Below are 25,299 nucleotides of genomic sequence, written 5' to 3'. Positions count from 1 at the left end.
TTGGACTGGACGTGGAGGAGATGTGTCGCGGCTGGCTCGTTCGCCAGACTTGACGCCTCTCGATATTTTCTTGTGGAGATTTGTAAAAGACATTGTTTGTAACTACACCTGAAGATATGAAAGAGAGAATTGTCAGAGCATGTGCTTTGATAAGTGCCGATGTGATAAGGTATACCACTCAACCCATGATAAGAAGATTGCAGCACTGCATTGATCCCAGTGGCCATCACTTCTAACACCTTCTGTAAATGGACGTTCGTGCCCCGTTTGTGACCTTCGTTGACCTTCAAAGACCATACTGTTACCTATCATTGGATTCGTCTCGATAGCCACAATCAGAAAATAAGTGTCAAACTATTGCATCCGATTTATAAAAACAAAGTTGACCTTCACATCTCTGAAGCGGCCCCACCTAGCAACAAAAAACCAACGTCATATTATGGCCTCAATTGTCCTATGCAACATTCGTCTCACAAGTTTTTCAGCTCCTATCACACTTTCTGAGTTATCCTTGGTGGCAATAGTTAGTGACTCACCCTGTATACATGTTTTGACTTAAAGAAAACAGGGTGTGGTTCAAATGGCTCTGAGCACTATGAGACTTAACTTCTGAGGTCATCAGTCCTCTAGAACTTAGAACTACTTAAACCTAACTAACCTAAGGACATCACACACATCCATGCCCGAGTCAGGACTCGAACCTGCGACCGTAGCGGTCGTGCGGTTCCAGATTGTAGCGCCTAGAACCTCTCGGCCATCCCGGCCAGCGAAAACAGGGTATTCTTACAGTGTTTTAGCATGCGGCAATCACCTACAACATAAGGAACAGAAGCCGCAATGTAAAGATGTTTTCGTGTTCAAATATTATGATTAAACGTTACATTGAAAAAATGTTTAAAAAACTGTCACAGACAACTGGTGTATTTAGCTGTACAAAGGAAAACTTTACTGAAAGTGCAACAAGAGGCGATACATACACGATTTTGAAAATGTGTGCCATCTCTCCCTAATGTACGTCCTATGTCTACAACGTTAAAAGGAAGAAGGAGAAAGCCAGTGTACTGCTGTTAACGACGGCGCCTTGGCAAAGCCCTCGATGCTTCGTTTATCGACCATTATTTTAACTCACTGCTTTTTTTATATCCGCGTACGAAAAATGAGGCAAACGGACGTCGCGGCCGCTCCCCATTTGTGGTCACTTCGGCATTAATTAGGTGCAGCGAATTAAAGTCGGGACAACACGGGTAGAGGCGCGGGCCATTGTTAAGTGTTGCAGACATCTGGCAGCGCGCTTTATTGCAGAGCGGCGGCCGTAATTACAGGGCCGGGGTGCGCCACATGCCTAATAAGCCCCGTGCCGCGCACGCAGCCCGGCCATCTCTGCGGCCAACTTTATTTCATCTCAATAACCTACATAGCAGCCCGACTGCGAGACCTACGCTCGGTAAAACACGCTCTTGCGCGCTGAAAACGGCAACGCGAAATAAAACGAGGGAACTCTACATTTAATCTCAGTTGGCTTCCTGAAGAGCATATAAAACAGAAAATCCCCCACCCGTCCCTTCCCAACTCGATCATTATATCAGCGCCATTAAAGAACAAGGGCCGTGTGGAATCTGAGGAAGAGCAGGGAAACGAGATAGAAGGAAAAAGAGACCGGTGTGGAGAGAGAGAGAGAGAGAGAGAAAGGGACAAAAAAAATTGAGAAAGATAGAGAGAGAACGAGAAAAAAGGAGGTTGCCTCGTAATGTAATCAGTAGTTTTAAAAAGTTTCTCAGAGCTAAAATCTTTTATGGATTTTCTACGTCCCCGGAGAAAAGAGAGGAACGATTTGCGGAAATAGGGAGTAAATGGATTGAACGGTACGGCGGGGGAGGAGGCAGACAATGGAGTCGTCCTCTAACTCGGCAAATGCTCCCGCGCGGCTCCGTTATTCACACAGTACCAAAACATTTCCGCGCCGTAAAAGTGCGCGCCTCCTCGTAAATCCGCAGCCAATGACGTGGCACAAACAAAGCCACTGTTTACGTGCCCTATTTGTTAACGCACATGGAAACTGCTAACCGTCGTACATTTGCAGCTAGGTTCCCTGGTCTCCGGAACGACGCGGGATCGTGAGACAGCATTTTCCTCTCCTTCGCAGCTTTGTAAGCTATTTTGCCACGAAACATTCGAGCACGCAAAACTGTCTTATCTGCTTACATACATTCAGGACCACCCATCGTTAACAGAATTAAATAGACGCACCACAGCGTTAAATGCCGGTCCTATTAGTCTAGATCCAGAGCTACATCTACATTAACGCCGAGATCATTCGTGAGCTGTAAACGTGAGAAAGTAACTTTATACACTACGGGCCATTAAAATTGCAACATCAAGAAGAAATGCAGATGATAAACGGGTATTCATTGGACAAATATATTATACTAGAACTGACACGTGATTACATTTTCACGGAATTTGGGTGCATAGATCCTGAGAAATCAGTACCCAGAACAACAACCTCTGGCCGTAATAACGGCCTTGATACGCCTGGGTATTGAGTCAAACAGAGCTTGGATGACGTGTGCGGGTGCAGCTGCCTATGCAGCTTCAACACGATACCACAGTTCATCCAGAGTAGTCAGTGGCGTACAGTGACGAGCCAGTTTCTCGGCCACCATTGACCAGACGTTTTCAGTTGGTGAGAGATCTGGACAATGTGCTGGCCAGGGCAGCAGTCGAACATTTTCTGCATCCAGAAAGGCCCGTACAGGACCTGCAACATGCGGTCGTGCATTATCCTGCTGAAATGTAGGGTTTAGCAGGGATCGAATGAAGGGTAGAGCCACGGGTCGTAACACATCTGAAATGTAACGTCCACTGTTTAAAGTGCCGTCAATGCGAACAAGAGGTCGACCGAGACGTGTAACCAATGGCACCCCATACCATCACGCCGGGTGATACGCCAGTATAGCTATGACGAATACACGCTTCCAGTGTGCGTTCAACGCGATATCGCCAAACACGGATGCTACCATCATGATGCTGTAAACAGAACCTGGATTCATCCGAAAAGATGACATTTTGCCATTCGTGCACCCAGGTTCGTCGTTGAGTACACCATCGCAGGCGCTCCTGTCTGTGATGCACCGGCAAGGGTAACCGCAGCCATGGTCTCCTAGCTGATAGTCCATGCTGCTGCAAACGTCGTCGAACTGCTCGTGCAGATGGTTGTTGTCCTGCAAACGTCCCCATCTGTTGACTCCGGGATCGAGACGTGGCTGCACGATCCGTTACAGCCATGCGGATAAGATGCCTGTCATCTCGACTGCTAGTGATACGAGGCCGTTGGGATTGAGCACGGCGTTCCGTATTACCCTCCTGAACCCATCGGTTCCATATTCTGCGAACAGTCATTGGATCTCTACCAACGAAAGCAGCAATGTCGCGATACGATAAACCGCAATCGCGATAGGCTAGAATGCGACCTTTGTCAAAGTCGGAAACGTGATGGTACGCATTTCTCCTCCTTACACGAGGCATCACAACAACGTTTCACCAGGCAACGCCGGTCAACTGCTGTTTGTGTATGAGAAATCGGTTGGAAACTTTCCTCATGTCAGCACGTTGTAGGTGTCGCCACCGACGCCAACCTTGTGTGAATGCTCTGAAAAGCTAATATTTGCATATCACAGCACCTTCTTCCTGTCGGTTAAATTTCAAGTCTGTAGCACGTCATCTTCGGCCTTAATGGCCAGTAGTGTACATGTCTGGTAGGCAAGTGCCCCAGGGACGTTTGATAGCACAGCTATTTTTTTCTTTATACATAAATGATCTGGTCTACAGAGTGGGCCACAGTCCGCAGTTTTTGCCGCTGATTTTGTGGGGTACGTGTGACTTAGACGAAATTTCTAGTTGATGTGACGAATGGCAGCTGGATCTACGTGTTGAAAAATGTAAGTTAATGCGGATGAGTAGGAAGAGCAAACCCGTAATGTTCGGGTACAGGATTAGTAATGTCCTGCTTGACACCATCATGTCCTTTAAATATCTGGGCGTAATGTTGCAAAGCGATGTGAAATGCAATGAGGATGTGAGGACTGTGGTAGGGACGGTAGGTGGTCGACTTTTCGATTTATTGGGGGGAATTTTAGGAAAGTGTAGTTCAACCTGTGAAAGAGACCGCATATAGGTCGCTTGTGTGGCCTATTCTTGAGAACTGTTCAAGTGTTTGCGATCTGCATCAGATTTATTACCGGTAGCTTCATCAACACAGAGATGCTTTGTGACCTTAAATGTAAATCCCTGGAGGGGAATCGACGACGTTATTTTCGTGAAACACTACTGAGAAAATTGGAGAACTAGCATTTGATGCTGCTGCAGAACGATCTTACTGCCGCCAAAATACATTTCCCGTAAGGACCTCGAAGATATGATACGAGGAATTGGGTCTCATACACTCCTGGAAATGGAAAAAAGAACACATTGACTCCGGTGTGTCAGACCCACCATACTTGCTCCGGACACTGCGAGAGGGCTGTACAAGCAATGATCACACGCACGGCACAGCGGACACACCAGGAACCGCGGTGTTGGCCGTCGAATGGCGCTAGCTGCGCAGCATTTGTGCACCGCCGCCGTCAGTGTCAGCCAGTTTGCCGTGGCATACGGAGCTCCATCGCAGTCTTTAACACTGGTAGCATGCCGCGACAGCGTGGACGTGAACCGTATGTGCAGTTGACGGACTTTGAACGAGGTCGTATAGTGGGCATGCGGGAGGCCGGGTGGACGTACCGCCGAATTGCTCAACACGTGGGGCGTGAGGTCTCCACAGTACATCGATGTTGTCGCCAGTGGTCGGCGGAAGGTGCACGTGCCCGTCGACCTGGGACCGGACCGCAGCGACGCACGGATGCACGCCAAGACCGTAGGATCCTACGCAGTGCCGTAGGGGACCGCACCGCCACTTCCCAGCAAATTAGGGACACTGTTGCTCCTGGGGTATCGGCGAGGACCATTCGCAACCGTCTCCATGAAGCTGGGCTACGGTCCCGCACACCGTTAGGCCGTCTTCCGCTCACGCCCCAACATCGTGCAGCCCGCCTCCAGTGGTGTCGCGACAGGCGTGAATGGAGGGACGAATGGAGACGTGTCGTCTTCAGCGATGAGAGTCGCTTCTGCCTTGGTGCCAATGATGGTCGTATGCGTGTTTGGCGCCGTGCAGGTGAGCGCCACAATCAGGACTGCATACGACCGAGGCACACAGGGCCAACACCCGGCATCATGGTGTGGGGAGCGATCTCCTACACTGGCCGTACACCACTGGTGATCGTCGAGGGGACACTGAATAGTGCACGGTACATCCAAACCGTCATCGAACCCATCGTTCTACCATTCCTAGACCGGCAAGGGAACTTGCTGTTCCAACAGGACAATGCACGCCCGCATGTATACGTGCCACCGAACGTGCTGTAGAAGGTGTAAGTCAACTACCCTGGCCAGCAAGATCTCCGGATCTGTCCCCTATTGAGCATGTTTGGGACTGGATGAAGCGTCGTCTCACGTGGTCTGCACGTCCAGCACGAACGCTGGTCCAACTGAGGCGCCAGGTGGAAATGGCATGGTAAGCCGTTCCACAGGACTACATCCAGCATCTCTACGATCGTCTCCATGGGAGAATAGCAGCCTGCATTGCTGCGAAAGGTGGATATACACTGTACTAGTGCCGACATTGCGCATGCTCTGTTGCCTGTGTCTATGTGCCTGTGGTTCTGTCAGTGTGGTCATGTGATGTATCTGACCCCAGGAATGTGTCAATAAAGTTTCCCCTTCCTGGGACAATGAATTCACGGTGTTCTTATTTCAATTTCCAGGAGTGTATGTAGGCATAGATAGTTTTTTTGCCTCGCTATAACTGACAATGGAACAGGAAGGAAAACGGCTGGTAGTGTTACAGGGTGCTCACCGCCAAGCACAGTACTGTTGCTTGCAGAGTATGATTAGATTAGCTTAGATTAGATTAGTACTTGTTCCATATATCATGAATATGACACTTCGTAATGATGTGGAACGTGTCAGGTTAATAAAAGGTGTCTATACAAGATATTACATTACACAAAATATTACATGACACTTAATATATTTTTTGAGTGGGGGGTGGGGAAATTACCCACTAACTATACCCAAAAATTTATCTAATGTGTAGAAGGATTTTCCATTCAGAAATTATTTTAATTTCCTTTGAAATGCTATATGGCTATCTGTCAGACTTTTGATGCTATTACGAAAGTGACCAAAGTCTTTTGTGGCAGCATAATTTACCCCCTTCCCAGCCAAAGTTAGATTTAACCTTGAGTAGTGAAGATCATCGTTTCTCCTAGTGTTTGTAGCCATGTACACTGCTATTACTTTTGAATTCGTTCGGATTGTTAATAAAAAATTTCATTGTGAGGCTACAGTGAAGATCCCTAGCTCTTTAAATAAGTGTCTGCAGGAGGATCTTGGCTGAGCTCCAGCAATTATTCTGATTACACGCTTTTGTGCAATGAACACTCTTTTACTCAGTGATGAGTTACCCCAGAATATGATGCCATACGAAAGCAGAGAATGAAAAGTGACGTGGTAAGTTAATTTACTGAGATGTATATCGTCAAAATTTGCAATGACCGTAATAGCATAAGTAGCTGAACTCAGACGTTTCAGAGGATCTTCATTGTGTTTTTTCCAGTTCAACCGCTCATCAATCCATGCACCTAGAAATTTTGAATATTCTACCTTAGCTACCGATTTCTGATCGAAGTCTATATTTCCCCTCATCAATGCATACACCTAGAAATTTTGAATATTCTACCTTAGCTACCGATTTCTGATCGAGGTCTATATTTATTAATGATGTCATTCCATTTACTGTGTGGAACTGTATATACTGTGTTTTGTCAAAGTTTAGGGAGAGCCCATTTGCAGAGAACCACTTAATGATTTTCTGAAAAACATCGTTTACAATTTCATCAGTTACTTCTTGTCTGTTGGGTGTGATAGCTATACTTGTATCATCGGCAAAAAGTACCAGCTTTGCATCTTCGTGAATATAGAATGGCAAGTCATTAATATATATTAAGAACAGCAGAGAACGTAAGACGTATGTAGATGTAGTTGCAGGCTGCTTCCGTGATTGTCTGTTTACAATATACGAAGCAACTTCGTCATCGTTGGTCTCTCTGCACCTATCCACCTGAACTAAACGCCTGATGTACCACGTAATCCTGGAGCAAAGCCTTCGAAACATGTAGTAAATAAAAAGAATTTAGCGGGAGAAAGCAATATCTTTCTTGAATGATCCGGGAATGTTTTCGTCTCAGAATTATAAGAGTAAGGCTTTACGTGACGCATTAGTTCCTATAGCGTTTCTCATTGAAAACTACTGAGCTTTTTCGTTACACTCTTGCGTTGACTAGGCCAGCTGTTTCCGAAACTTACCGTAACTGCCCCTAACGGGTAAAATAAAATTTTCTAAGGGATAAAAATGAAAGGATCCGAATATGTTTCGATCACGAAACTAAATTATTTTTTAAATACCGTTACTACTGTCACTGTTTCGTAAGACTGTCATACTGTTGTCATTAATTACATTTTTTAAATACTAGCGTTATCATGTGATGCAGTGTGTTAGTAGTTACAGTTTGTGAAACGAATGTATGAACATCATCTTCCGCAAATAGTCCACCCATTATACACATACTTTGTACTGCGGACCCTGCATATATGACAGTAAAATTGACCGTGTGCATCACGTATGCTCAACTATCTCATGAAAATGCCGTCTCCGGTTGTATATGGTTCACGCAGTGGACCAGAAATTGTTCCAGTATTCCCTTCGCAACACATAAACGAATTAATTATCACCATAATACAACAGTAATCGTGTGACTGTTACAAACTGCTGTAGCACTTATACAGTATTTATTTATTTATTTATTCGAATAGACCATCTGAAGGACATGGTAAATCAACTTTGGTTTCCCTTCTTTGTGTTTAATTTTCGTTGCTACCACACTTCCTACATCCTTCCACGGTGTCGTTCCTTTTCTTCCTGGGTCCCTGTCCTTCCATTTACGAACTTCTTCCTTTACTGAAATCCAGTCTTTTGTTTTGCTTCTCCAAAATGCATTCTGATACCTGTTATGTCCATTCCAACTCCAGTGTTTTACAGATCATTGTCAACTTCAGTGTGCAATGTGGGTTTGGACTTGTATCACTTTAGTAAGCTGAAGATCTGTTTGGTTAGTCTGATACTATCCATAAAACTGTAGCCTTCTTTTCCTCATCACATCAGTTAGCTTTTCCATTTTCAAATAGAGCTCTCTGATTGATCTTAATTTGTATTCAGCGTTGCTGTTACTTTTAGGTCCCAGTATTTTCCTGAGAATTCTTCCTCAACTTTTTTCAGTGTTTCGAGATCCCCAAATCGTGTTTAAGTGTTTCTGCTGCATATAGCGCTGCAGGCCTTTGCCACTGATAGTGTCTTAGTTTTGAGTTACAACACAAAGATTTTTTGTTATATGTGTATTTTGTCATATCGAATGCCCTTTCCATTTTATTTACTCTGTCTGTATTCCTACCTTTCTTTTGTATTGCTCGTTATCCATACTGCTAGAGATTTAAAACAGTTTGTTTTAGATATTGTGTTGTTATGAATTTTAAGATTTTGGGTGAAGTCATTGCTATTTGTCACGAATTGTCTTTTTCCCAAATGATACTTTTATTCCTGTTTTGCCTGTTTGTTTCTATAGTTCTGTGAGTTGTTCTTTGGTACTATAGTCAGTCACTAATTAACGCCACATCATCTGAAGAAGATGGACAATGTATGGTGATTTTCTTTGGGGTTCTTCCTAGTTGAACAGCCATTGCCTACACAGTACTGTTATTATTATTAGTGACAGCGACTAGAAATAAATCACTGGGAAGTTGAAGTTTTCCAATTTCTGCCAGTTTATTTAGAAGTAGAGAGTAGAGCAATCAAGTGATTTACAAACAATAGGCCTAAGTATAGCATTCCTATTTTTAACTTTGTTTATTTTAAATGGGGTGTTTGGTGTGGCTGAAGCAAGTGTCACTTGGAAGAAGAATGCTGCAGAGAAAGCATGTTTTAATACAACTGTCTATCCTCATTGTGGATATTTAGCTTTCATTTCTAAGAATGAGTTGTAAGAAGCACGCGCAATGCACTGAGAACTGCTTCATCATTCTATAAAAAAAGGTTGTTTTAAATAAGCGGTAACAATTGTCTCATTCTCACTAAACACGGATTAATAAAACACCTACAAAAACTAAATACGATATGTCATTTTAAAAATAGAATTTTTCGTTTTCATTCTGTAGTTCAGATAGACAATGTTGATGTTTCTGGGGAAGGGGAGTGGTACTAGCTAATATCTGATTGACTCAGGGACGACGACCTCAGGAAGGTTAGGAATATCTGGACTAGACGAATCCGTTACGAAACGGGCAGTTCTTCTTTGTATTTGTTCTATCTGCTTCTCCTTCTCGGTAAACGTTCTATACTTTAGATATAATCAGGGTAGTATTTTGTAGACTGTCTGCTTTGTGAATGAATTACAAGTACTTAGCATTTCTCCAGTTAATCACAATCTGGCGTCTAGCTGCTCCGCAAAAACATTTTTGCGCTCGTTCCACCTTAAATCTATCGGACGGTTGTGACTATTTCCAGTTATTAACTGTATAGAACGTCATCAAATATTACATTTTTAACCGATTATCGCACTTTATACTATAACGACGACTAGGGTGATAGTCTTTCAACATTTCATAAATGAACAGGATATTAAACAATTAAAATGCTTTTAATGAATACTTAAATATATCCGTGAACTGCCACAGTTTGTTGAGGCTTAACTTGAGGTATATTCATGCAATGGGTCTCAGGGCATAAGTTGCAACAACAGGCATTTACAAAGATACAAAAACTAATAAGATGAGCAGCCAAATACGTCTGTTTTCTTAACAAAATGGGTATAATGGCGTGTGCTTAAGAATGCCTGAAACGTCTAAGCTGAAACTAAAAAATTACAAAATACACTTGATAAAATATTACTTCATGCAGCGATCTGTTGTTGTATAAACAAGTGTGTATGACGTCATTCGCTACGTGACTGTCACTCCGAAATCACTGCTGGTTTTTTAATTAAAGTGGAAAAAGATTTATTGCCTCTTATTATACTACGATTTCTTTTATAACAAATTTCTGTTACGAGTTGATATATCTTTTGTGCTGTGGAGAGTACATTATCACAACTTTGTATTTTAATTCAGAAAAAGGTTTTTTAATGCTTTATGTAGGCACCGTATGTCAATCTTAATATGTGATTACCATGATGGATGAAACTTGTTTCAAAGGTTATTCATATATGACTTGAACTAATATCAAGATAAAATTTTAAAACTTACGGGAATCCATAATTTCAGCTAGATATAGTTATTTCTACGTACGAAGCTGCATTCAGATAACTTATCCAACGAATACGTTACGTTGAAACAATTTGGTTTTGGTTACTTAATTATCTGTTATCATATATTTCCACGGTCATGACTCCATCTACATATTATCGGCTAATAGTAGCTAAAAGAAGACACTCACACAAATGGTTAAACTGTATCTTTGCAAACTAAATTATGCTCCATAAAAACACAGACATTCACTTCAGCGGTTAAACTCCAAAATATCAATTGTATATATAGGAAAAAAGTTGTTTATCGAGTAGTAGTCAACGTCAAGATACTTCAGAACTGCATGTCGAAGTTGAAAAGATTACGGTCAGAAGATACGAACAGCTACATACTGTAAAGAATTTTCAGGTATATGCATAATGCTGAAGAGAGACGCTGTTAGTGTATTGGAAGAATCGTTGTGCTAGGGTAGTGTTTGTGAAATAACATGATAAAAGCTGGAAATTGTAAATGATGTGACTTTAGAGTTATGACGTTGATGCAGCATTAATATAATACTTTTACTGAAGCTATCGTTTATTTCGAGATCAACTGGCCAACATTTACAGCAGTTGTGACTTAAGTGCTAGATTTCTTGTTAAAACTGACGTCTTGCGCCATTCTCTTAAGCAGTGCATGCTGTGTGTTTTTACGTATTAAATACTGAGGCAACGCCAATTCTTTTGTTAAGAAAACAATAATTTTAAAGGTTCGTTGTCAAAGATGTAATATGACGTTGTAACGCAAGTACATCTTGAAGAAACAGTTGACTCTAAGTATCTGCAAATTCTTTACACCTACTCCACAGCAAACCACAGACAAATAATGATTAAACGATTGAATTTAATTTTCCGTGTTGCATGGGTTGGTACCATACCTTGTATTAAATCTTGGTCACAGTTATTGTTAATTGTTTACAGTTCGCTTTGAAACTTCGCGCTACGACGCATCCTGCTATCCAAGCGATACTCTGACGACCTCAGTAAATTTGTATCTTATAGTCGAAAATGATTTCGTGAATCATATATTGAACTTATTTAAGAGTACACATTTCTTTTTAGTCAGCTACAATAATTTTCAAAACCAATGGGAAAAATATGGAATTCAGGAATTGGCCAAATAAATATATGACAACTATGCGAGTTGCTAGGGTAGAAAACTGATGTGCTATAGGGAATTATAATTATAAGCAGAATTCTTTAAAGACTGATGTTCTTTATTTGTCGTCCAGAAGATTTTCAGTAACTGAAATAATGCATATGCAAACACTCGTTCCCGTGTAACGCAAGAAAAAGGTGCAATCTGTGGTATCTTCGTGATGGATTCTCTCCGAATTCTAGCGTAATATTTTCAACAGGAGAGGATTGCTTTCATTGCATTCGTAAATACTGGTAAATCACGTAAACATATGTAAAGAGAAATTCGCGAGATGTTCATAAAGAGCACGTGTCAGCATATCACACTGAGGTATGATGAAGTTGATACTTAATAATCCACCAGCTATATGAATAGTAACAGAAATATAAGAGCCGAACAGCTCCTAAATATATCCGGAAAACTCCTAAATCAGTAATAATGGTAAATATTTGTCGACCTGCTGTGCTCATGGTTTTTCTTGCGTAGATTTTAGCATTTGACCATTAATCATTTAGACTAGTACAGCTTTGTAAAAGTGAAATATAGCGGTGGATTGCCTCAAGTAAGATTTACATTATGTACAGTAAAATTTTTTATAAACACTATTTAGCTACTATCATAGTCTTGGTAGAGGTTGAAATGGGCGTAATCTAACAAAAGCCGTCCGTGTGGAACGGTTTGCAGCATGACAGCCTGTTTCCCCGGGGTTGGAATGCAGATGTAAGGTAACGACGGCACGCTAAATCTCTTGAGTTCCACTGGAAACAGTTACATCCCTCCCAATTTTACCAATGTGCTATGACATTCTTGTTACCACAAACAGTGGTCCGTTTTGCATGTTACTTGTAACAATTACTATAAAGATAACGTATTAAGGATGACACAAATCGAAGTATTCACATTGATGCATAATTTTCTGCAGGAATATATCTCAATATGTAGTGAAAAAACGTTACTTACGAATTCCACATTCAGTAGGGTTAATGATAATTTTGTTTGTAAAAATAATTATGTAGTGTTAGAGGGTGTACCAGATCTGAATCTGAGTTTCTGGAACAAACCATCGAATGTTGCGTCCTTGTCAAAAAGTCCTGTGTGTTTTCAAGGGTCTCACGTGAATCCAAAATATCAAACATCTGCAACCTAAGGAAATTGAAGCAAGAGATATTGGAGACTGCTATGGAGGTATGAACGTTACAGTAAAGGAATAATATTTCAACATATAACAGCAGCGTTTTATTCCTACGATTGAGAAAATCACATTAAGTGTCTCTTCTTTTCTGTACTGATCGTATACATTAGACGGAAGATTTGTTATCAGCAGTTTTGTCTCAGCTTGTTCCAGACGACCTTGCTTCACTACTTTCACCTACCAACGCGCGCATAATTTCCTGAATAGGGATGCAAGATTTTGTCTCAGTTCCATATGTATTTCGGCATCAACTTGCTTAACATGTCAGAAAATGAAACAATTTTTGCTTAACAACCGTTGCTACAAAGACAGTTGCAACAGTATTCGTCGTTGATTTAAGTCTGTGGTGAAGAAACCTACTGAGTGCGCCAGAGGTACCCTCAAATTAATTTCATTGTCTGCCCTGACAATGGTGTTATCTGGCCGGATTTCTCGGAACTTCAGAGTTTTCGTTTTTCATCATTAAGTGTCTATTACCAATATTTCTGTGGTTATTTAATCATATTATCAATCTCGTACTACACTGAACTAGTACTTAAGGGATGGAAGGAGGTAAATGTAAGGAAAATTTGAAAATCAGTGTAATATGTGGCAAAGAAAGTATATTAATGGACAAATAATTGGAAACTATTGCTATTAAACTGACAGTTCCAGTGAAGTCAGGGCTTTGACCTTTAACACTAATAAACATTGTAGTGATAATTGTTAACAGCCAGTTTAATACTTTCAGCTGACAACAAAACTCATGACAAATATGAAAAATGCACCAAAATATATGCCAATTAAAATGGGTTAGGAAAAAATCTGGAAGTTTAAATAGTTTGTTGATGTCATTCTAGAGAGTGGATTAGAAGATTGACAATAGAAGGAAGTGGCAGTATAATGATAACAGTACATGGTTTCACTAGGAACTTCCATATTATCACTGTCCCTCTAGAAATAACTTTAATAAAAATTAACTATCAAAACGGCAGAGAGCAGCGATCAGCAATTTTATGTTGATTACACAGTAATGAAATGATTAGACAATACTCTTTAATGAACTGTGACAGGATCCGAAACAACAGGTGTAGACGTTTTAGGGCCTGTATAACAGATCTGAAATACTACATTGATAATGACTAATCACTAGCCGAAGTCTGGATCTGGTCTAATAAAGCTAGAACGGAAACGACGACTGATTGCTGCTATCTACGATTTTGAAAGTCATATCACAGTCGTTGAGTGCATTCCACTTCCCTAATCGAAAGTAATTTGATAAAAAATTAGTATGTTACTGGATCAGAGTATTTATAGCCGTGTGAATTCTTAACAACGAATTATTCACGAGCAGACTAGACACACAAGCAAGTAATTTTGCAATACAAACAAAGACTGCAATTCAGGCAAAAGCTGGACGAAAATGAAAAGTAGTGGGAAAATTTTGCGAAAGTAATGACAGAGCGAAGGACCATATTCTTCAGAATCTTTTACAGAATGTTAGAGAATATCTTAATAAAACAAATGCTTCAGTATTTTGTTGTTGAAAAATAGCTTGTTTCCAGGAGAACAACGTAACCCAGAAAGAACTGAAAATAAGAGAAACAAATTCTTCTTAAATATAAAAGACTAAGTTTATGACACAATAAAGCAATAATAAAAAGCAGGAACAGGATGGAGTGAAGAAAGGAAGAGCAAGTATGAGGGAAAGACGACAAAGTATTGGAAACGCAGAAAATAGCAAAGACAGAAGTGCGAACTGAAGATAGAACGAGATCCCCGTTGGAAACGTTTTTGTGAATACAATGAAAAATGCAAGGATCATACTGAAAGTAAGTCTGTCAGCAGAATGTCAATGACAGGTTGAAAATGTAACTTAAAGAGCATAACAGAAGCCGAATGGTATATACGACTGTTGGCGGACTTACGGGTCAAGGACAGGTTATAAGGCTTGTACGTTGGAGTAAGATAATGGTGATGCTGATGATGCTGCTGCTATTGTCACTGCTGCTGCTGATGATGATGAAGTTACATAATGTCATCACAAACGAACAGTCTTATTGCTTGATATTCTAGAGATACAGCGGAACCCAGCAAGTCACTGTGCTTCCGTTGCAGTCAGTTCCATCGTGGTGGCTCACCCCAGGGATTTTTCTGACGTTTTGACGCTCGCCGCCTAATGTTGCGTTAAACTCGGCAATCAGAAATCTTATGCGCTCTTTTGAGTATCCGTGTTGTTGGGAGTTCGCCAGCTGATAGGGAGAAAGCTCTCGCTCATCTAAAACACCGTAAAAATACACCCCACTCTACATGAGAAACAAAACTGTTTTCGCAAGGTGATATATCACTGTCAGAGCTTTTTCGCTACATTTCTTCTGTTCTACACATCATGATTGATTCAATAACTTTGAATAGTCACCTAACACCGTTTCCGTTTGAGATATGCAGCAGTTTAGTTGTACAGTTCCGAGTTTGCTTTACGATTTTTATCCATTCTTAGTAATATCTATTTTCTCAATTATCGTGAGAATGTCTGAGTAACAGCTACTCGGTTATGGAAAGAGTCATTACGCAGTTGATCCAAACAATGATGGTTAAAAAACAAACTGAATGCGACTGTTTAAACGTTTGAGTAATAAAAATACGACGATAGGCCCTAATTTATTGTGAGAAAGCTCTTTATCGAAAAAAATAACATGTGCCACGAGAGAGCTTCTCAATTTAATTTTAAACATCTGAAGTGCATCATACATAATTTTCAGTCCTGTAGCAGGGCTACAGAAAATATAACCTGATTTTTGTAATATGGCTTAAATACAAATCGATTCTACATCTACACACAAACTCTGCAAGCCACCGTATGGTGCATGGTGGAGGGTACCGTGTACCACTACTAGTCATTTTTTATCGCGTTCCAGTCGAAAATAGAACGAGGAAATAAATACTGTCTGTGCGCTTCCGTACAAGCACTAATTTCGCTTATCTAAGTGATCTCTAAATTTTCTCAATAGTACTTCGAAATAAATTCGCTGAATGCGAATAACTTGGCATCAGCTGCGGTAGGTATAGAAGTACTACCTTCTGGTGGCATATGAAAATTTGCGCCGGCCCTGGACTCGAACCCAGATTTCCCGCTTGTCACGAGCTGTCGGCTTAACCATCAGGTTATCTGCGCACGCATCCCGCACCGACCCAGACTTCCTCATATCACACTGCATATAGTCCTATACTATAGTCTACTACATTCATCACAAAATATAAGCATCCGAATTCTCACTGGTGTGGGAATGCAGAGTATAGCTGTGTGCATTTAGTGTAACATTTTTGTCACTAAATGTAACGGGTTTTCTCTTTTGATGCAAGTCAATTGTCAGGATGAGCATTCTAAAGCATTATGTCAGGGTGAAAATGCTAGATAAATTAATTTTTCTCTCTTAACATGTGGGCAGGGTGGGTTCTTCCTTGGCTCGGGAATGAGGTAGAATGAAACAGCATTTTTACATAAGATAACTTTTATTGCAAGTTTCGTACAACTGTTTTCTTACTCGATGTTCTGACTCGGAGAACGGCAGCTGTGTCGTTTGCGTAGCCTTCTGCTGCGGCAGCGGCGGCGTCTGATTACGCGTGGCAGTGTGTATCTCGTGTCGCCGTCTCGCCCAGCTGACTGGAGACGCGCAGCGCGAAGTGGCCCGTTTAATTATTGCGAGCGAAGTCGTGCATCGGATGGTGATACCTTGGATGTGGCGTCCCAGTGTTTCTCTTCTATAAGCGGCCGCGTGTGTTGTGCGTCGGCCGGCGGAGCGGCGGGGCGGGGGAAGGCCAGTGTCCCGGACTCGAACAACGGACTCCCGCTTGCCAGTCTTCGGCTGTCAGATCTTCATCCCAGCTCACAGGTGACTGCTGATGTGAGGCCGTCTCCTTCCCGTCCTCACGAGTCACCCAGGTACGTAAAAATCAGGCTTCAAATACCTTTTAACATCTGTCTTCTGGCGCCGCGGCTGCTGCTTGCTGTTCCATTACAGCGGCGGACTTGGTGCGTCTGTGCATGATGCAGGCTCTTCTTGCATGACGGTCTTCAGCACCGAAACTGACTGAAAACTACTGCTACGCTTCTTCACTTCTTCGTCTTCTTCGTCTCTCGTCTGTCGGGCCCACTGCGTCTCGTGTATTTATTCACTTCAGTTTACTGGAGGTGAACGACTTCACTGTCATTGCTTCTTATGTCACGTTGAAATGCTTCTCGAAGAATCTTCTTAACGTCGGTCATTGGCTCTTGGAATGTAGGCGAGGGCCTTTGCTCACATGTGACAACTGAGAAACACGTGAGCCGGTCGGTCGATGCCCTGACGGCTGAATCGACAGCGTCCGCTTATGTGGAACTTGCTGACTTCATGGTCATTGTCTCTTCTGTTCTGCTGTTCTGCCCGCTGTTTGCCAGTATGTAACTCTCTAAACTAGACCAAGTTTTTCATTTATATTCTAATTTCTACTTCACTTTGATTTCTCTAATTTATTTACTTAAGTACCACTTAACATTAGTGATGAATGTAGGAGACTGTGGTATAGGGATGTTGCAGTAAGACGCACCTGCTGCTAAATGCCGTATCGTCAGCTTAGAGAGCTAGCTGGACGCCGCCAATCTTGGGCGAGTCTGCCGTATAAAGCGTGTACAGGAGCGGTCCTGATACTGATTCTGTAGCACGCATGCTGGGATGTGCCAGACTCCGCCCTCACACCGAAGGTCCTGCCGTCTAGGTATGGGCGTATGAGGCGAACGTGGGACGCCGGCACCCTCTGCTCGAGTAGTCTGAGCAGGAGGCCGGTATGCCAGACGCTGTCAGATACTCTCGAGACCTCTAGGCATACCGCACCAAAGTACTTATGGCGTTCCATGGCATCACAGGGCTGTTCAACCAGCCGCAGAAGTTGATATTGTCTCGAGTGGCTTTGGAGGAACCAGGACTGCTCCACGGGTAGAAGATCTGTGGCAACATGGCGTTGTAATCGCTTGAAGTAGACTCGCTCGAAAACCTCGGAGAGCGCCGGCAGTAGACCAGCAGTGCTGCAACTCTTTACAAGATGGAGCTTCTAAGAACACCACCACTGTTATAACAATACCACCACTTGCAAAGTAGGTCAGAAATCAGATTACTAATGTTGCTCACGCAGCATATGTTCGCTTTATCGGGCGACAACAAAGTTATTGACTGTGGATGGTATCGTCAGAATGGAAATAATGAAGTCACTGTAAAAAAGTCACTATTTTGGCACTTATCTTGAATGGATTCCCACGTAGATTTCGTCGAAGTTGTTATGGCTCATCTTGTTGATTCTAGGGTAATTCCACTTTGACTGCTAGAAGGTCCAGATCTGTATTTTAGCAATATTTGAAGACCTAACAAATGCGTTTTTCAGGAAATTCTTAATGATCAAACAATCCCAGATCAGGACGATGGTATAGTAGAAATAATTTTTGACTTCGTGTTCACGATCCACATTTTTATTAAACTTCTTGTAAATTCACATATTCTTCTTCTTAATTGTCACATCATCAAGAAAACAGTTTTGTATCAGTCTTCATATATTTAATTTCCACTTTAACCAAACAGAAGACTTGACTGTTCTTTTACAAAGCGAAATAACAACTTAACTTCTGCAAAGTGAAACAAAGACTACTCTGTGCTCATTCGCGCCAAAACGGTTACAAGTAAGTCAAAGATTATGATAGTCGCACAGAAATGAATACACACAAGAACCATATCACTGTAATATATCGATACATCGGAGTACCTATGCAATAATAAAACCAAATGTGCATATTGTCACAAAAATATGTCTGTTACTTCGCAGAAAAGTAGTACGATATCACTGGTATCGAGAACTGGGGCTGGAGTGCCGTAATAGTCACGTAAATAAAGAACCATTACAAGCTCCTTCCCCATCTTCTGGATGGCTACTATCTCGGAGTGTATCCATGTCAGCGGTAAGTGACCGGTGTGGAAGATCTCAATGAACTGGGTGCTAGGTGCCGCATGGCCGATTAAGTACTTGTTGGGTAGAAGATTATTTGTTCTACATCCAAGAGGACACGTACCCGAGGTAGAGAAATAGTCCTGTGACTATAGTGCCGCAGGTGGCGATGCTAGTGCTGCAAATTTGTGCGGAGCCTTCCATTGGCTTCCGTAAATTAAACTGTAGCGACCCGAGACTGTAGGGCTCGAAGTAGTTCTGAGGATTTCAGAACGAGCTGGTTCAAATAGGATAACATTTCTCTCTCTCTTTTATCCAAGTCTTTCTTATTTTCTATCATCGTATCTTCTTCAAATCTGTATAGTTTTTTTTTTCAGTATCTAAAGTATTTTAATCTATTATTGCTTGCACTGTAATATGGAATATGTTTTGTAATCTACATGAAAAGCTGTAAAATGAACGACCTGTTATAAAATGTAAGGCAACAGGTCTCTAAATGAGCAATTAATCAAATCTTCCACGGGCCAGCAGGTAAACATGTTGTTATTTACTGGTGGTGGACGCCGTACGGTGATATTATTCACAGCCGGTTCATGACTGCTGGTACGGAAACCCACGAGCCTTGGCTATGTTACAGTGCAACTGAAGTCCAAGGATACTGTACCCCTCTTTGGACCACCAGAGCTTTTAAACAAAAAGAGAATGCTAATTATGGCTGGCATGTGTTAAGGAAATTAGAAAATCTAAAGATAGAAACAGAAAAGATGTCGATGTATATTTTAGAAATCTTTAAAGTGGAGCTCACTGGATTATTGATCTAAGGTCAGATGGGGTAATACTGGTAGTGATAATGATAACGAATACAGAAATTGGCAGTAGAGTAAAGGGTAACCTGTAGCAAACACACTTAACATTGAGTGCAAAACCCAATGGCACTCCAACTGATCATAGAGATATGCAACAGATCATAGAAATATACTCGTACACGTCAATAACGATACGGATGAGAGTAAATTGTGGGAGAACGTATACGAGGAAGATGTCACAGTATCAAAAAGATATCAGATTGGCTAACTCTTAGTAAAACGAAGATTTCAGAATCAACTTAAGGACTGCGAGAGTTATCCACGTGTTAACATTAATAATAAGGAGAGCCCAGTACTAATGAAATTAAAGAATGTGAAGTCCAAGCAGATGAAACATACGCTAGAAATGAAAAGGGCAAAAAAGAGTGAGCCACTAACGAGAAGCTGAAATTATTAAAGAAATGATGAAACTACAAAAATCTTGAAATATAACAGTAACACTGCAGGTCACTAAGAAATGAAATGAAATGGTTATATAGAGAAAATAAAGAAGAATGAGAGTAGGCCAGATCTCATGATATACATACCATTGAATCAGGATAGCTTAAATGCAGCACACAGGCTAATAAACATTTAATTTAGGAAACACAGAACAAGCGCCGTAGTGATTAGAAGTGTAAAAGGTAATTAGATCATGGAAGTAAAAAAGATGGAAACACTGTATTACGCAGCTTAACATGTGGGATATGTTTTTGAGCATGTTATTGTTGCGGACATCAATCTTAAGGGTGACTGGAAGCAATTCTCCAGTCCTGAGGCTTGTTTGCTATCGTAATCAAATTCCACTTGAACCACATTCTTGAAATCAGCGACATGTGCGGGAACACTGTATGCAGCCGCTTGCTAAGAACATTGAAACAAAGGCTGATAGAATGGAACAGACAGCTGGTTATGAATAACAGAATGCATTTTAATTATGAAAATTCTATTTTCTAATGCAGTGTCGAAGTCAGTGCAGAGAGTCATTATAGAGTCTGTTATCCTTCCTGCGCATATTTTATGCCGGAAGAACACACATCCAAAGGTTGTTCGTATGTTGTTGTTTTTGGCGGAATGATCGTGTATTCAGTGTCTTTACTCGCAAATGAATCATTTAGTATAGTTATATCCTTGTGCACACTCGAAGAATCACAAAGTAGTATGTACTTCTGTTTATTTGCGACATTATCTTTAACTAAATTCACGAAAAAGGACTTTAAATGGTCTTTGGATATTTTCCCACATATGCTAGTCTCCAAATATGTCTGTTGGAAGGTTGTCCTCAATAGCCTTTTTAACTTTAGGGTCCAAGATTTTCTTCCTGAAGAAAAATATAGTTTTTTTGTTACGTATCCACTCATTTAAAGTCCAGCATCTATCGTATAAGTGTGGGTCGTATTGTGTGCAAACTGGACCAAGGCAACTATTGATTTTTTACCTTTTTTAGGTAGTGACTCATCAGAAGTTAAATCATATTCAAATCGACTTTGATCAGTGTTCCAAATGAAGTGTGGTTGTTTTTGGAAGCATGCAGTTTCATGGTTTACTTCTTCGACAACACTGACCCAAGACTGGCGAACAACTTGTTCTTCCTCTATATCTCTGACTGTTTTGAAAGCAGTGATGTGTCTATGGCACATTCTGTATTCTTTCTTGAGACGTGATATGAAAGCTGCTGAACATTTAAACTTTGTGTGCCCAGGTTTTCTTTATTTTTGCACTGCTCGAAATTTCAGGAGCCACAGTAACTGACACATTTTCCTTCATTCCTTGCTATGTAAAATTGGGACAGAATGTGTTCTTTCATCTGCAGTTCTTTGTTTGTCTTGATTCCTTGAAATGGACGCTCATTACGTCTTTTTCCTCCACATAATCAAATACTGCTTTGATGTGCGATGTGCTTCTTGTACACTCATGCTCATAAATTAAGGATAATGCTGATACATGGTGAAACAACGCTCTGGTGGGCGGTTTGCGGGTTTAAATCACCTCGGCGTATGACCATACGGTGCAACTGACCTGCGGTCATCGCACGGTGGCGCTGGCAGCAGTTCACATACGCAGAAGTGTGTTGGTGCGTGTCAGAGTACGGTGCAGCAAGTAAGTGTGGAGACGATTTCGGACGTGCTAATGCTGACTGTGTGCTGAAAATGGCTCAAAGAACACATACTGATGACGTTAAGAGGGCTAGAAAACTAGGGCGACTGGAGGCTGGTCAAACACAGCAGGTCGTAGCACGGGCCGTCCGTGTGCCACAAAGTGTGATCTCAAGATTATGGCAACGATCCCAGCAGAGAGGAAACCTGTCCAGGTGCTACCTTACGGGACGTCCACATTGTACAACACCACAAGAAGACCGATATCTCACCATCAGTGCCCACAGACGGCCACGGAGTACTGCAGGTAGCCTTGCTCGGGACCTTACCGCAGCAACTGGAGCAGTTGTCTCCGGACATCCCTGCATGTCTTTGACAGAGGAACTGTAACCGGTCAGGTGTATCAGGATGTCATTTTGCATCAGTATGTCCGCCTTTTCAGGGCTGCAGTGGGTCCCACCTCCCTCCTGATGGATGATAACGCACGGCCCCATCGAGCTGCCATCGTGGAGGAGTACCTTGAAACAGAAGATATCAGGCGAATGGAGTGGCCTGCCTGTTCTCCAGACCTAAACCCCATCGAGCACGTCTGGGATGCTCTCGGTCGACGTATCGCTGCACGTCTTCAGACCCCTACGACACTTCAGGAGCTCCGACAGGCACTGGTGCAAAAATGGGAGGCTATATCTCAGCAGCTGCTCGACCACCTGATCCAGAGTACGCCAAACCGTTGTGCGGCCTGTGTACGTGTGCATGGTGACCATATCCCTTATTGATGTCGGGGTACATGCGCAGGAAACAGTGGCGTTTTGTAGCACATGTGTTTTGGGACGGTTTTCTCAATTTATCACCAATACCATGGACTTACAGATCTGTGTCGTGTGTGTTCCCTATGTGCCTATGCTATTAGCGCCAGTTTTGTGTAGTGCCACGTTGTGTGGCACCACATTCTGCAATTATCCTCAATTTATGAGGACGAGTGTAGATGGATGTCTCTTCAATAACGAGCTGGACGTCGGAATCTTGCGTGGAGGTGTATGATTATCATCATAAATGCGTCCAAGACAGAAATTTTAGTAAAATACTGACAGTATTGGATTTATTTTCTGGTGAAGGTTCATTGTCGACAGAACAGTTAGCTCCTCTTTGAGGAGTACTGCTTCCACCACTGCCACTAGCACTACAACCTTGACACTATCAATCCCGTTGTCGTCTATAAAGTCGTTTTGTTCATCCACTGTCGTGTCCAATGTAACTTCAGTTGAGCAATAAAATGAATATTTATGTTTCTTAATAACCAGATAGACAAAAAAAAAAAATTGCGGAAGTGTCATCATCTTATCCTGCAGCGTTTCCCGTTGGATAAGACCTTCTTAACTAGAATGGCAAACATTAACGGATTCGTTTATTTCTGCTGTATATGTATGACAATACTGATACACGTATTCAAAACACGTCAATTACTTGCTGAGGTAACCGACTGAGGCGTTTTAATTTCCCCCCTCCTCCAAGCCTGCAAGCGCTGTTGTGTACAAACCACGAGCAACCAATCACACGCCGTCGCAAGCAAGGCTAGATTTGTGACAAATATTTAAATAAAAATTCCTGTCCAGCGCACCCAATCACTGCAACTTTTTGTAGTTGTGTAAAAATTAGTCACTTATTTCAATTCATTAAGCACCCAACCCATTTCCTTCTCACTTTCGCTGTTCACAAACTTGTTTGTAGTTGATATTATACTGCCTACGAATGTTAAACATTCTGTTCCGCTCAACATTATCAAAAGCCTTCTGCAGTTCTAAGAACTAAATGATACTTTCATTGATCGCCGTCATTCACTACAGTGTTAAAATTGTTTGTCTAGGGTCGCTATTTCACCTGATACCAAACTAGTCCTCTCTTAATCTACTTTCAACTTTCACTTCCGTTATTCGACAATGCATTCTTGTATTTCTATGCATGCAATACTAGACTAATTTTGTGGTAACTTTCTCACAAACCTGCCTTTTCTTGCTTCGGAAGCGCATTAATTACATTCTTTTCAAATCTGATGGTGCTTCTCTGGTTTCATAAACAGTTTAGGAGCTCGTATAGTTCTCACTCCATTCTTTGGCCAGATACCCGTAAGAATTCCGCTGGTTTTCCACCAATACCTGGATATTTATTCCACCCGAGCCCGTGCAAAGATTTTTGAAATTAATAGATGAGTATTTAATCTGCCATATCATCGTCTTTCATGTGCCTTCGTTTTCGTTTCCGCTTATTTCTTGTGGGCAACGATAAAACTCCGCCGGCCGCTGTGGTCGATCGCCTCTGGGTGCTTCAGACCGGAACCGATCGACTGCTACGGTCCCAGGTTCGAATCCTGCCTTGGGCATGGAAGTGTGTGATGTCCTTAGGTTAGTTACGTTTAAGTAGTTCTAAGTTCTAGGGGACTGATGACCTCAGGTGTTAAGTACAATATTGCTCAGGGCCATTGGAGCCATTTGATAAAGCTCCTCCATGTGCCCTTTCCAGTAAGTGGTAAAGGCAATGAGCACGCATTTAAGTTTCAGACATCCACTCGATCATTCCAATTTAGGTTTACCTACTACCACCTAAGGTTTCAAGGCAAATGGCACGATGGCTTCATTGAATGATCATGCACACGATTTACTTCTTCTCCTTGTCAAATTCTTTACCTACTTCTCCATGATTACTCTGCGACTTACACATAAGTCTTTGGAGGATGATTCACAAAACCACTTACAAACTATTTGTTGACCGTTCCACTCTCGAATACCACGTGGGAAAAATGAACATCTAAACCTTTCCGTGCGAGCTCTAATTTCTCTTATATTATTACGAAGTTCATTTCTCCGTATGTAAGTGGGAGTCAAAAAAAATTTTGGCATTTGGAGGGAAAAGTTGATGTTTGTGAATTCGTGAAAACAACTCGCTGCAACAAAATCACCTCTGTTTTAATGATTGCTGATGATGAAGATGTTTGGTTTGTGGGGCGCTCAACTGCGCGGTTATCAGCGCCCATGCAAATTCCCAATCTTTACATAGTCCAGACTCGCCACTTTCACGAATTATGATGAAATGATGCGGACAACACAAACACTCAGTCCCCGAGTGCAGAAAATCCCCGACCCGGCTGGAAATCGAACCCGGGACCCCGTGATCCAGAAGCAGTAACGACAGTCACCTTTTCTTTTTCTCTTTATTTTTTTAACTCTCCTTTTGTTCATTGTATTTGTTCGGGTCGGACATTCCATGGCACTTGCTTAAGTTCATCGTTGAGCCATTCATTGAGTCAGCTAACCCTCTGACCGAACGTGTTGAGCTACCATGCCGCGGCATCCACTAGAGCGCGAGCTGCGGATATAATTATACACTAGTGGCCATTAAAATTGCTACACCACGAAGATGACGTGCTACAAACACCAAATTTAACAGACAGGAAGAAGATGCTGTGATATGCAAATGATTAGCTTTTCAGAGCATTCACACAAGGTTGGCACCGGTGGCAACAGCTACAACTTGCTGACATGAGGAAAGTTTCCAACCGATTTCGCATACACAAACAGCAGTTGACCGGCGTTGCCTGGTG

This window comes from Schistocerca americana, chromosome X (assembly GCF_021461395.2).
Source record: "Schistocerca americana isolate TAMUIC-IGC-003095 chromosome X, iqSchAmer2.1, whole genome shotgun sequence".
NCBI classification, from domain to species: domain Eukaryota; kingdom Metazoa; phylum Arthropoda; class Insecta; order Orthoptera; family Acrididae; genus Schistocerca; species Schistocerca americana.
Note: the sequence above shows the minus strand (reverse complement) of the source record.